The sequence below is a fragment of the Aphidius gifuensis genome, linkage group LG2 (genome assembly GCF_014905175.1).
Source record: "Aphidius gifuensis isolate YNYX2018 linkage group LG2, ASM1490517v1, whole genome shotgun sequence".
Classification (NCBI taxonomy): Eukaryota; Metazoa; Arthropoda; class Insecta; order Hymenoptera; family Braconidae; genus Aphidius; species Aphidius gifuensis.
The window spans coordinates 3007224-3020456 of record NC_057789.1 but is presented as its reverse complement, the minus strand read 5'-3'; positions in this window follow the sequence as shown (position 1 = coordinate 3020456).

Below are 13233 nucleotides of genomic sequence, written 5' to 3'. Positions count from 1 at the left end.
ATATTTTGGTGAATTGATTCATAAATTATTATCAAGATCTGCTCCAAATGGTATTTTAAATCAAGAGGTATTGTTTTAATTTTTTTGTTGTTTTTACATTAATTTTAAATGTTAATTTAAAATATATTTATCTAGCTAAAACAATTCGCAAGGGATATGCTTGTTAATGATATTGAATTTAGTGCCTCTGGTATGTTTTCATTGGACGGATCTTTTTTACTTTCAGTAAGTTTTAATAATTACATACACTATAATAATAATAATTCTGTTTGTTTTTTCTATTATTTTTTAATTAATTAAATCTATTTTTAAAGCTGCTTGGAGTTACAGTAACTTATCTAACCATTCTAACCCAAATAACAAAATAAAAATAAAAATACCTATCAAAATAATTTAAAAATTAAATATCTTGATATGGAGCAGTGCTCATTATTTACAATGTCACAACAAATGTTAATAAATTTTATGCAATTTCGATTTGATGTATGATGCCATATTATTGTAGTTCTGTTATTAGATTTACTAATGTTCACCATTTTAATGAAAATAATCATTGTAATTAATAATCAAAAATATATTTGTCTTGATAATTTGCAAAAGCTCATTATTAATTATTTATTTGAGACTGTCGTTTAATTTTTTAGCAGATGTCATAAAGACTATACGTAATAATTTTTATTGATTCGGCATATTGAATTTTTTATAAGCAATTCGTAATATATAGTTGATATTCCATAAATCATTTATATATACAAACTAATAAAATTAATTTATGTCACAATAAAAAGAGATTGATCGAAAGTTGAATATTTAATAAAATAATTTAGAAAGTGCAAGCTGATAATAAATCATTTTAAATAAAAAAAACATTTACATTTACATTTTAATGCAGTTCAGTTGATGATAACAATGGAACCGATCACTTACGATTCACTTTATTCACCTTATCAGAAATTATTTTTAAAATATTTATTTTATTTGTACAAAGTTATTGGTTTTGCGCCTATATCATGGAAATATTGTCTCAAACGAAATAAAATAAATTCACAAATTAAAGTACAACTAAAGTGTTACAGTAGCACCAGTGATTTGTTATATAGTATTTTATTATTATTTTTATATTGGAAATTCAGTTACTGGTTTATTCCAAATATAATCAGTTCACATTATCCTCACAAATCAGAGGTAACCCAATCACTTGGTACCTTCATGATGCTGCTGCGTTTTTTGGCAATGAATGGATTATGGATAAATTATATTTACAATAGAAAATTAATATGTAAAATAATAAATGAATTTATTGAAAGAGATCATGTCATAATGACTGACAATAATAACCAATTTAATTCTGGTTTTAAAAATATATTATTGATTATCATGACGAATATTATCATTTGGATTGTTGTTCTTAATCCTTATCCAAGTTCCATGGATGCAATATTTCATATGAGCAACATACAATTGTGTATTATTCTGTTATTTATTATTCAGTATAGTATTGTTGTAACTGCAATTACTGCCAGAATTCAAAGTTTAAATGCAACAATTTTGATAGTTGGTGGGAACGAATTAATAAATGACAATATTCCAGTTTTTACAAGATATATTACATTGAATTCATCAGATGTTGGATATTTGTTATCTTCGACTCGTCGATCAATGGCAATTATTTACAATGTCACAACAAATGTTAATAAATTTTATGCAATTCCGATTTTATGTATGATGCCGTATTATTGTAGTTCTGTTATACGTTATTTTCATCTCGGTATTATACCATTGATCGATTCAAACTTAAACACACCACCAATTGTAATATTCAGATTTCTTTGGTTGACTGGAACCTTGTTAATACCAATGATAATACTCACCAAAAGTATCGATATATTTAAAGACGAGGTATTTATTTATCATTAAAAAGTTCAGTAGAAAAAAATTATTAATAAATATTTTTCATTTTCAGTTTGAATATTTAGGAAATTTGGTTCATAAGTTATTATCAAGACATGTTCCAAATGGAGATAGTGTTGAGGAGGTTTGTATGATAATCGTTTTTCCATTACAATTATTTTTGTTGAAACGTTAATTTTACTTATTAATTGAAAATACTTTTCTAGTTAAAAGGATTTGTAAGAGATATGCTGTCGAACACTATTGAATTTAGTGGTTACGGTATGTTTTCATTGGATGGAACTTTTTTAATTTCAGTAAGTTTTAATAATTACATAACAATTAATTAATAATGATAATTTTTCCTTTGTTATAATTTTTAATTCATTTTTAAAGCTGCTCGGAATAACCGTAACATATCTAGTTATTTTAGTTCAACTATAGGCTCCGAATGAAAGATGAAATCACAACTATATATGTATGCATTTACATAAATTATATTTATTTCAAATTGAATATTGGCATTTATTATCGTTTCAATTAAAATAATAATTTCATGGTTAACTTTTATTTTTTTTTACAATATTCACATAATGTTTCCAATCGATTTGCCATGTTGAACTTTTAATAAGCAGTTGCGTGATATTGTTCGTAGTTCCATAAATATTCATATAAAAAAAAATTGAATCATGTCATTTTAAAGCGAGTTTGATCAAAAATAAAAATTAGATTTTGTAAATTGCATGCTAATACGTGATAAGTATTCCATTAAATAAAAAAAAGTAATGTAATTCAGTTGAAGGTAACAATGGAACCGATCATATACGATTCACTCTACTTACCGAGTCAAAAAATATTTTTTAAATATTTATTCAACTTTTACAAAGTCATTGGTTTTGCGCCCATATCATGGAAATATTGTCTCAAACGAAATAGAATTAATTCACAAATTAAACTACAGCTAAAGTGTTACAGTAGCACAAGTGATTTGTTGTATAGTATTTTATTATTATTTCTATATGGAATATTCAATTACTGGTTTATTCCGAAAGGCTCGGTGTATCTTATATTAACAAAACAAAACTAACCCAAGTTATTGATACTGCTGTTGTGTTGATGCGTTTATTCGCGATTTATGGATTGTGGATAAATTTTATTTACAATAGAAAATTAATATGTAAAATAATAAATGAATTAATTGAAAGGGATCATGTCATAATGAGTGACAATAATAATAAATTTAATTCTGGTTTTAAAAATATATTTTTAATTGTCACGACGAATATTATCATTTGGATTATTTTTTGCTCTATGCGAATAAGTAATTCTGGAATTATGATTGTTATAATAGGCAATACGCAGTTATCGATTGGTCTATCATTTATTTTTCAATATAGTATTGTTGTGACTGCAATCACTGCAAGAATTCAAAGTTTAAATTCTACAATTTTAGCAATTGGTGGTTGTGAATTAACAAGTGAAAATATGTCAGTTTTTACCAGATATATTACATTAAATAGATCAAGTGTTGAGAATTCATTACCTTCAACTCGTCGATCAATGGCTATTATTCGCAATGTCATGTCAAATGTTAATAAATTTTATTCACCTTTATTTTTGTGCATCATTCCATATTACTGTAGTAGTATAATATACTCGTCTTATTTCATTACTATGCTAATTATTAAATCAAGTGCAATCTCATTTATCTTTCTATATTTTATTGTGTTTAATATATCGATGTTGGTACCAATGATTACACTAACGAAAAGCGTTGATAAACTCAATAACGAGGTATTTATAAATATATTTAGATTTAAAAAAATAATTACATTCAGTTAGAAGCAAAATAAAAAAAATTTGTACGATTTAATTATTAATTTTAGGTCAATTATAATCTGACACGATTTTAAATTCTGAATTAATCAATTTATTGAATTCATCCAATAAGTAACACATTTAATGGATTCTTTGAATTCAACGTTTATTATTCTTTTTCCTTCACGTTTTTACAATAATAATACATAATGTTTTCAATCGATTTGGTATGTTAAATTTTTAATAAGCAATTGCATGTTATTATTAGTATTCCATAAATATTCATATGAAAAAAAATAAACTCATGTCATTTCAAAGAAAAGTTGATCAGAAATAAATATTACATTTTGTAAATTGCATGCCGATAAATATTTCATTAGATAAAAAATTGTAAAAATACAATTCAGTTGAAGGTGACAATGGAACCGATCACTTACGATTCACTTTATTCACCTACTCAAAAAATATTTTTTAAATATTTATTTATCTTTTACAAAGTAATTGGTTTTGCACCGATATCATGGAAATATTGTCTCAAACGAAATAGAATTAATTCACAAATTACAGTACACTTAAAGTGTTACAGTAGCACAAGTGATTTGTTGTATAGTATTTTATTATTATTTCTATATGGAATATTTAATTACTGGTTTATTCCGAAAAGACTCGGTGTATCTCATATTTACAAATCAATAATAACTCAAAAAATTGATACTGCTATTATATCGATGCGTATTCTAGCGTTTCTTGCATTGTGGATAAATTTTATTTACAATAGAAAATTAATATGTAAAATTATAAATGAATTAATTGAAAGAGATCATGTCATAATGAGTGACAATAATAAGAAATTTAATTCTGGTTTTAAAAATATATTTTTAATTGTAATGACAAATATCATAATTTGGATTATTCTTTTTAATCCAGTAACAAATACTCTCGGAATGCTTGTTGTTTTAGGTGAAATTCAAGTATGTATTTTTCTTACATTCATAATTCAATATGGTATTGTTATAAATGCAATTACTGCTAGAATTTGTAGTTTAAATTCAACAATATTAGCAATAGGTGGAAATGTATTATCAAGTGAAAATGTATCAGTTTTTACAAGACACAGTAAATTAAATTTAAATAGATCAGACGTCATAATTTTATTAGCTTCAATACGACGATCAATGGCAATTATTTACAATGTCATAACAAATGTTTCTGAATTTTATTCAATTTTAATTTTATGTGTCCTCCCGTATTACAGCAGTTGTATAATATATTCTTTCCATATTGCTGTTATACTAATTATTAATCCAAACTTAGCCCCAGAGTTGATTTTCCAATTTATTTGGTATAGTGTAACGCTGATAACACCAATGGTCATACTCACAAAAAGCGTTGATGAATTAAAAGACAAGGTATTTAATAGTATATATTTGAAAAAATTATTGCATACAGTTAGAAGCGAAAAAAAATATATATTATTTAATTATTAATTAGACAATCAAACTAAGTGTGATATTTTTAAAATTTTTATATTTTATTGTTCGTTTGAATTTTCAGTTTAAATATTTAGGTGAATTGGTTCACAAATTATTATCAAAATCTGCTCCAAATGGTATTTTAAATCGAGAGGTATTTATCAAAAGTATTGTTAATTTTTTTTGTTATTCTTTCATTAATTTTAAATGTTAATTTAAACTATATTTATGTAGCTAAAACAATTCGCAAGGGATATGCTGGTTAATGACATTGAATTCAGTGGATATGGTATGTTTCCATTGGACGGATCTTTTTTACTTTCAGTAAGTTTTAATAATTACATACACTATAATAATAATAATTTTATCTTTTCTTTATATTAACTTTGAATTGTTTAAATTAATTTTCAAAGCTTCTTGGAGTGACAGTAACTTATCTGATTATATTAACTCAATTAACTTGAAATAAAGATTAAAAATATCTATTGAAATAATATGAAAATCGATTTTACATTTTACTATGTTTTTTTGTATATATATTAATCAATTTATTAAAATTCATTCAATAATTTAAATTAAAAACAAGCCACTAATAAAATTCACATTTATAAAATTTTCATAACCAGAATTTTTTAAATCAAATTCTAGTAAATTTAATTTCAAATCAATTTTCAGTAAATTTTTAAAATTATCCTCCCATTGTTTTCCAACTTCCAACAATGTTTCTTTAAATAGTTCACTTCTTTCTTTAAACATATCTGTTGTGTCATCTGTAAAAATAAAATTTAATATTAAAATTTTATTTAGAAATAATATTAATAATGAAAATTACCTGTATATTTATTCGGATTTATTCTGTAAGCATCGACAAGTTGGGCATATCCATTGAGTACTGTCAATGATAAACAATTAAAAATATTGTAAACAGCAACAGGATAGTTGTTCGAAAATATCACCTGTTAAAATATAAATATTAATATCGAGCAATTATTTATTTAAAAATAACTTGTTAAAAAATTGCAAATTATTTTTAATATTTTTAAAAATGATTAAAAATATAAACAAAAAAAAAAAAAATCTATTTGGTATATAATTGATAATTATTTACTTACATTTGAAGTTGTTGTATTTTTCATCATAAATTGCGATTCAAATTCTTCAATGTAATCCAACCACACACTCACCATCGCTGATGGATCAACAACATTATTATCCATGTCAATAAAATACTCTGTATTATCATTTTCAATTAAATTATTTAATAAATTTTTGTACCAATTATTAGTTAAATTAATTGATTCTCTGAATAATGAGTATCTTGTATCTTCAGTTATGTACAACATTGTGTTATTAATTTGTTTTGGAATTTCAATTGTTAAATAATTTTCACACTCGTTTGTGTTAGCTATCATTTGCATTAATATATTATTAAAACTTTGATTATTAATTGGTAAAATTTCTGATGTATTTAATAGTATTTTTGGATAATACATTGTTGAGGGTTCGAAAAATGATTTATTGTTGAATTTTGATGTCAATAATTCATCGCTACATTTTGATAAATTAAATGTAATTAGAAATAAAAAACAAATCAATGTTAAATAATCCATTATTTCGAGGAGATTGGTGTTTAATAATTTCACTTTGGAAAGTTTTTTTTTTCTTTCTTGCAACAAGCTTGAAATAATATTTTATTAAATAGACACGTCAGTTATTTTTTATTCCAAAGTCCAAATAGAAAAAAATTAGATAACAAAAAAAATCCAATGAGGACATGAATAATACTTATCGTTGAGGTGTATTTTTTAACTGATAAAAAAATCAATAAAAAAAAAAAATAACTCATAGTTGTTATCATATGAACTTAAAACTATTTTTATACTATCTTAAAAATATATTGTCGGAATTTTATATTTTTTTTTTAAACTATTTATAAAAATTTCAAATTAAATTGATTTTATCCCTGGTAAAAAAATTTCTGTTGATATTATTCCTAAATAAAATTTCCTTTATTAATAATTAATTATTTTGTCTTTTTACTCTTTATTTTATTTCGCTTGTAATTATTTTACAACTGAGACTGCAAATTAATGTCTATTGATTAAATTTTTAATACAAAATTGCGTGATAATGTTAGTAATAAATTAATTATTAATACAAAAAAAAATTGCTATGTCGTATCAAAGCAAGGTTGATGAAATTAAAAATAAAAAATTTATCACTTTATGATCACGTGATGATAATTATTTTATTAGATATAAAAATTGAATTCAATACAATTCAGTTGAATGTAACAATGGAACCGATAATATACGAATCACTCTATTCACCCGGACAACAAATATTTTTTAAATATTTATTTATTTTCTACAAAATCATGGGTTTTGCACCGATTTCATGGAAATATTGTCTCAAACGAAATAGAATTAATTCACAAATTAAAGTACAGCTAAAGTGTTACAGTAGCACAAGTGATTTGTTGTACAGTATTTTATTATTATTTTTATATTGGATATTCAGCTACTGGTTTATTCCAAAAAGAATCAGTATAGATTACATCAACAAATCAATAATAACCCAATCAATTGATACCTTTACATTGTTGATGCGTTTTTTGGCAATGAATATATTGTGGATAAGTTTTATTTACAATAGAAAATTAATATGTAAAATAATAAATGAATTTATTGGAAGAGATCATGTCATAATGAGTAACAATAATAATAAATTTAATTCTGGTTTTAAAAATATATTTTTAATTGTCATGACGAGTATTATTATTTGGATTATTCTTTGCAATACGCGTGTTAGTTCTGAAATGATGATTATTGCTTTAGGCAATATTCAGTTATCGATTGGTCTATCATTTATTTTTCAATATAGTATCATTGTAACTGCAATCACTGCTCGTATCCAAAGTTTAAATGCAACAATATCATCAATTGGAGGGAATAAATTATCAAGTGAAAAAATATCAGTTTTTACAAGATATATTACATTGAATAGATCAAATGTTGGATTTTTATTATCTTCAACACGTCAATCAATGGCTATTATTCGCAATGTCATGTCAAATGTTAATGAATTTTATTCACCTTTATTTCTATGTGTCACTCCATATCACTGTAGTTGGATTATATACGCGTCTTATTTTATTACTGTGCTCATTATTAAATCGAATACAATGTCATTTATTTTTTTACATATGATCTTGTTTAATATGTGCATGATAGTACCAATGATTATACTAACCACAAGCATTGACAAACTTAATGACGAGGTAGTTATAAATGTTCTTGAATTCAAAATAATTATTTCATACAGTTAGAAAGAAAAAAAAATAGATAATTTATTTATTAATTGGAATATTAAAATGAGTGTAGAATTTTTATATTTTATTGTTCGTTTGAATTTTCAGTTTCAATATTTTGGTGAATTGATTCATAAATTATTATCAAGATCTGCTCCAAATGGTATTTTAAATCGAGAGGTATTTATCAAAAGTATTGTTAATTTTTTTTGTTATTTTTTCAATAATTTTAAATGTTAATTTAAACTATATTTATAGCTAAAACAATTCGCAAGAGATATGCTTGTGAATGATGTTGAATTCAGTGGCTATGGTATGTTTTCATTGGGTGGATCTTTTTTACTTTCGGTTAGTTTTAATAAATACATACATGTTAATAATAATAAGTCTTTTTTTTCTCTATTAACTTTGAATTATTTAAATTAATTTTTAAAGCTGCTTGGCGTGACAGCAACTTATCTGATTATATTAACTCAATTAACTTGAAATAAAAATTGAAAATATGTATTTAAATAAAATGTAAAATATTTTTCTCTTATATATTTTTTATTTTCAATAATTTGAATATTAATTAATTTAAAATATTATAAATTAAAATAATTTGAATTTAAATTATGAAGCTGCTTGGAGTTGATGCTTGATTTTAGGTCAACTGTACATTAGGAGAATCACATAATTCACATGATAAAAAACCGCATGTATTTAATCATCCAAATCATTGTATAACAAATACTTTCACATTTTATTTAAAAAAAAAGAATTTAATTATTCAGATTTTATTTCAACCTGAAAAAATTTCAAATCTCTTCTACTCACAGCCCCTATGAGAAGCAGCATGTTTGGAAAAATTTTGTAATATTTAAATTTACAAAAATTTTTTTTTTTCATTAAAAATTAATTTTTCTATTGATATACTATGTAATGTTTTACCAATTGATTGAATTTTTGATAAGAAATTACGTGACCAAATTAATTATTAATGAAAAAAAAAATGTACCTTTCTTATCAAAGCAAGGTTGATCAAAAACTAAATATTAACATTGTAAATTTCATGCAGATAATTTTTTCAATAGATGAAAATTGAATTTCGTTTTCTGTATTTTAGTTGAGAAAAAAAAATGAAGCCGATCATTTACAAGTCACTCTATTCGCCTGCTCAAACATTATTTTTTAAATATTTATTTATTTTCTACAAACTCATTGGTTTTGCACCGATATCATGGAAATATTGTCTCAAAAGAAATAAATTTAATTCACAAATTAAAATACAGTTAAAGTGTCACAGTGGCACAAGTGATTTTTTATACATAATTATATTATTATTTGGATATACGATATGCAGTTATTATTATATTATAAGCATACCAAAAAAAGAATATCCTGGCAAAACAATTATAACTGAATCAATTGACATTTATATAACAATTCTACATTTTTCATCTGCTTATGGATTATGGATAAACTACATTTATAATAGAAAATTAATACCCAAAATTATTAATCAATTAATTGAAAGAGATCATGTCATAATGACTGACAATAATAATCAATTTAATTCTGGTTTTAAAAATATATTTTTAATTGTCATGATAAATATTTTGATTATGATTATTCTGTCTATATTACAATTTATATTACTGTCTAATTTTTATTGGATTTTTATTCAATTGTGTATTATACTTTCATTTATTGTTCAATATAGTATTGTTGTAACTGCAATCACTGCTAGAATTCAAAGTTTGAATTCAACAATTTTGAAAATTGGTGGAAACAATTTGATAAGTGAAAATATATCAGTTTTTACAAGAAACAGTAAATTAAATTTAAATAGATCAGATGTTATAATTTTATTAGCTTCAATACGACGATCGATGGCAATTATCTACAATGTCATAACAAATGTTGAAAAATTTTATTCAATTCCAATATTATGCATAATGCCGTATTATTGTTGTGCTCTTATTTCGTCCACTTATTTTTCGATTCTGGCAATTATTTTAAAATCAAATCGCACACCAATAATAACTTTTCATTCTACTTTGTATATAATAGCATTTGTAGTACCAATGACAATACTTACTAAAAAAATTGATAAACTAAATGATGAGGTATTTTTATTTATTATATACTTTTCTATACTTGTATATTTAAAATTAAAATATGAATTGCATATTAAGGTTTTTCAATTTTCAGTATCAATTTTCAAGTCATTTGATTCATAAACTATTATCAAGATCAATTTCAAATGAAAGTTTCAGGGAAGAGGTAAATATATGATCATTCATTTCTCGTTGTTATGCCTAGATTTTTATAAACTATAATTATTATTTTATTTATATAGTTGGAAAAATTTTCAAGGGATATGTATGTTAACGAGATAAAATTTACTGGCTATGGTTCTTTTTTGGTGGACGGTACATTTTTACTATCTGTAAGTTTTAACAAATGCAAATACATCAATAGTAATTATAAATAATATTATATTTTTCTATAAATTTTATTTTCAAAGCTTGTTGGAGTCACAGCAACTTATCTGATTATTTTATGTCAACTGAGTGAATCAAATTAAATTTGATGATTAAATACAATATTTTTTAATTTTTAACATAAAAAAAAGATATTAAATATCAATTAACTTTACTTTATACAGTTAGATTGTTCGGAAAAATTTTAAAACATTAAAATTTAATTATTCTCCTCATATATACTATAATATTTATGTTATGTTTTTCCAATTGATTGGATTTTTGTTAACGAATTGCGTGATGGAATAAATTATTAATGAAAAAAAAATGTACCTTTCGTATCAAAACAAGGTTGATCAAAAATTAAATATTAACATTGTACGTTTCATGCTGGAAATTTTTTCAATAGATGAAAAAATAATAATGGAATTCGTGTTTGGTATTTTAGTTTAGGATAAAAAATGAAACCGATCATTTACAATTCACTCTATTCACCTACTCAAACATTATTTTTTAAATATTTATTTATTTTATACAAAGTGATTGGTTTAGCGCCTATATCATGGAATTATTGTCTCAAACAAAATAAAATGAATTCACAAATTAAAGTACAGCTAAAATGTTACAGTAGCACCAGTGATTTTTTATCCATAGTTATATTATTATTTGGATATCCGATATGCAGTTATCATTATATTTCGAACATATCAGCAAGAGAATATCCTTCCAAAACAAATATAACTGAATTGATTGAAATTTCTATATCAATCCTACATTTTTTATCGGTTTATGGATTTTGGATAAATTACATTTACAATAGAAAATTAATACCCAAAATTATTAATCAATTAATTGAAAGAGATCATGTCATAATGACTGACAATAATAGCCAATTTAATTCTGGTTTTAAAAATATATTTTTAATTGTCATGATGAATATTTTAATTTTGATTGTTCTTGTAATATCGCAATTTATTATACTGTCTGACTTTTCTAAATTTTATTGGATTCCCATTCAATTGTATATTATTCTTTTATTTATTATTCAATATAGTATTGTTGTAACTGCAATCACTGCAAGAATTCAAAGTTTAAATTCTACAATTTTAGCAATTGGTGGGAGTGAATTAACAAGTGAAAATATATCAGTTTTTACAAGACAAATTGCATTGAGTAGATTAGATGTTGGATTATTATCTTCAACACGTCGATCAATGGCAATTATTTACAATGTCACAAAAAATGTTAATAAATTTTATTCAATTTCAATATTATGCATAATGCCGTATTATTGTTGTGCAATTATTTACTCAACTTATTTTTTGTTTTTGACACTTATTGTAAAATCGAATCGTACACCAATGAACACTTTTCATTCTGTTATGTATATAATAGCATTAGTAGTACCAATTTTAATACTTACTAAAAGTATTGATAAACTAATCGATGAGGTAATTTTATTTTTTACATTTTTACTTCTTTCTAAAATTAAAACAAGAGTTACATATTAAGGTTTTTCAATTTTCAGTATCAACTTTCAAGTCATTTGATTAATAAATTATTATCGAGATCAATTTCAAATGAAAGTTTCAGGGAAGAGGTAAATATAAACATTTTCTTTTTTTTTTTACCTATATTTTAAAATATTCATTAATATTTTATTTATATAGTTGGAAGAATTTTCAAGGGATATGTATGTCAACGACATAAAATTCAGTGGCTATAGTACGTTTATAGTGGACGGTACATTTTTGCTATCTGTAAGTTTGAAAAAATACAAATACATTAATTCATTAATTATAAATAATGATATTTTTTTTTATAAATTAAAATACTATAAATTTTATTTTTACAGCTTTTTGGAGTTACAGCAACTTATCTCATCATTTTATGTCAATTGAGTGGAGAGAGTTAAATTTTTTTTTTTTGAATATCCAATTCAACAATAAGTCCAAGTCAATAATTAAATGCAATACATTACAATTTCTAATAAAAAAGTATTTAATGTCAATTAATTTTACCTTATATGGACGTTTTAGTCGATTGGAAAATACTGTTTATCACTTTTGTTGTGTGAAATAAAATAGTGTGTTGAATATATGTTATGTCTTTATAAAAAATCGCATGATATGTGGTCATATAAAAAATATTTATTCATTCACACCACGATAGATTCAAACTGAGATATATTTCTGAATTGTATATTGATCAAAATAATTAATGAAAAATTTTTTTTAAAATTATTTATAAAAATATCTTGTAACTATAATAAATTTGA